This window comes from Mustela lutreola, chromosome 8 (assembly GCF_030435805.1).
Source record: "Mustela lutreola isolate mMusLut2 chromosome 8, mMusLut2.pri, whole genome shotgun sequence".
In the NCBI taxonomy this organism is placed as follows: Eukaryota; Metazoa; Chordata; class Mammalia; order Carnivora; family Mustelidae; genus Mustela; species Mustela lutreola.
Genome location: NC_081297.1, coordinates 77,360,779 through 77,363,480, shown reverse-complemented (window position 1 = coordinate 77,363,480; position 2,702 = coordinate 77,360,779). Strand labels below are relative to the sequence as shown.

Genomic DNA, 2,702 nt, shown 5'->3' with positions numbered 1-2,702 from the left:
TGCTTCTCTCTCTCTGCCTGCCACTCTGTCTGCCTGTGTTCACTCTCTCTCTCTCTGACAAATAAATAAATAAAATTTAAAAAAAAAAATGTTTGTGAAATGAAGTAGAATTAAATTCCTACTCCAAATCTCATTTTGGCTATATTCCTTAAAACCAAGGTAAAGGGAAGGGGGTGATTGTTTGTTCTCTAATTTTACTAGCTGACCAATTACTCTGAGCCTTGAAATATGTGTTTTATTTAATTTTTAATCTATCTCACTGAAAATATAAAACTCAACAAATCTGTTACTGCCTTCTCACTCTTTCAAGGTCCTTTTTATGTGAAAAAGAATTCATTTGGTTGTGTGGAGGCCAAGAAAAACAAGGCTGTATGTACAGCCCAAGCCTTGACATAAGTACAGCCATCTTGGCCCCGGCAGCCATCTTAGGTCTCCGGGACCGGTAAATGACCCCTGGTTCCAGGAAGACTGACCAGAGCAAAAACAATGATAAATCAGGAATAGGATAGCTCCAGGAAGACTGACTGGAGCAAAAACAATGATCAATCAGGAATAAGATGGCTTATCATTGTAATAACTCACATCAGGAATAACATGGCTTGACGTTATAATAGATCATGTCAGAAAGAAAAAGGAAAAAACAGGAACAACATGGTTTGACGTTGTAATAGAGCATGTCAGAAAGAAAAAGGAAAAAACAGAAACACAGGGCCAGTAGTCGTGGCCCAATCACCTATTGACACCCCTGCTCTGCCTTTAAAAACTCTGACTATCGCTTCTCGGCCTTTTGGCTAAGATCAAGTGTAGTATCTGTTCTTATCAGTTTAAAAACTCTGACTATAATCTGGTTTGGGGTCCAAGTCCCTACTCTGTTGTGTCAGGTATACTTGGGCCCAAGCTTAAGCTTGCTGAATAAACCCTCGTGTGTTTACATTGGTGTTGGCTCCTTGGTGGTCTCTCGGACATGAAAACTTGGGCATAACAGTTGGTGTATGTTTTCTCCCCTTCTGTAGGTTACCTTTTCATTTTGTTGATTATGTCCTTTGCTGGGCAAAACCTTTTGATATAGTTTGATGTAGTCTCACTTGTTTATTTTTGCTTTTGTTGCCTGTGCTTTTGGTGTCAAATCCAAAAAATCATTGCAAGGAGCTCTTCCTCTACATTTTTTTCTAGGAGCTTTATAGTTTTGGGTCTTATGTTTAAGTTTTTAACATATTTTGAATAGATTTGCATGTATGGTAGATGTGGATATTAAGTTTTCTCAACATCATTTATCAAAGAGGCTACCCTTTCCCCATTAGGTATTATTTGTGCCTTTGTTGAAAGTTAGTTCACTGTGTATTTGTGAATAGGTTTATTTCTGAGCTCTCTGGTCTGTTCCATTAGTCTGTATGTCTGTTTTTATGCCAGTACCATGCCGGTTTTGGTTATTATAGCTTTGTAATATAGTTTAAAGTCAGGAAGTATAATGTCACAAAAAACTTTGTTTTTCTTGCACAAGATTGCTTTGGCCATTCTGGGTCTTTGGTGGCTTCATATGAATTTTAGGATTATTTTTTCTATTTTGGTGATAATGGCATTGGAATTTTGATAGGGATTGCATTGGATCTATAAATCACCTTGGGTAAAATGAGTATCTGACAAGAAGTTAACTTCCAAAATGTATAGGGAACTCATGTAAATCAATAGCAAGAAACCAAATACCTAAATTTTAAAATGAGCAAAAAACCTAAATGGACATTTTTCTAAAGAACACTTACAAATGACCAACAGGCACATGAAAAAATGCTCAACATCACTAATCATCAAGGAATGTAAATCAAAACCACACTGTGATATAATCTCACACTTGTTAAGAGGGCTATTATCAAAATGTCAGCAGGGGAGTCTGGCTGGCTCAATCAGTAGAGACTCTGACTCTTAATCTCAGGGTCATGAATTTGAGCCCCACGCTGGGTGTAGAGATTACTTCAAATATATATATATATATATATTATGTTGTACACCTTAAATATATACAATTTTATTTGTCAAGCATATCTCAAGAAAGAGGTAAGCAAAGAGTAAAATATAATTAAAACCATCATTGATGAGCGCCTGGGTGGCTCAGTGGGTTAAAGCCTCTGCCTTCAGCTCAGGTCATGATCCCAGGGTCCTGGGATCGAGCCCCACATCGGGCTCTCTGCTCAGAGCCTGCTTCCTCCCACCCCCACCCCCGCCTGCCTCTCTGCCTACTTGTTATCTCTATATCAAATAAATAAATAAAATTTAAAAAAAAAAACATTGTTGAGACAACCCAATATAGTAAACATAAATTCCCACCTCCCAACGCACACAAACAATACTGAAAATCAGCTACCTTCCTTTTCATGACTAAGTTATTATAAGAAGAAATTATTAGATATGCCAAAGGGAGAGGTAAATATTTTGAGAATCACCTAGTGATAATACAAAGAATGGAGGTAGAAACACAACACTCTGGTTATTTGGTCCATCATCAAACCAGTATTGTTTAAATATGTGTTCAACATGTGTTTGAAGGAATTGTATTACTTGAAGAGCCCAAACCCTCAGTCAGACAGATGGCTCAGGTCCAGTGATGGTGGGAGAAGGATTGGATGCAGCTGCTGCTGACCATTTGCTCTATCTACTGGTTGTGCTAGGGTCCATGCTTCCATCAAAGATGCACATGGAGCCTCCAG

General features: G+C 38.0%; 1 non-coding gene across 1 annotated transcript; it reads left to right on the top strand.

Annotated features, from left to right (window-relative positions):
- Positions 1-771: 771 nt before the first annotated feature.
- LOC131840098 (U2 spliceosomal RNA) lies at positions 772-961 on the top strand. Its single transcript, XR_009357207.1, has one exon. It is a non-coding gene; the product is annotated as a U2 spliceosomal RNA (small nuclear RNA).
- The last annotated feature ends 1,741 nt before the right edge of the window (positions 962-2,702 follow it).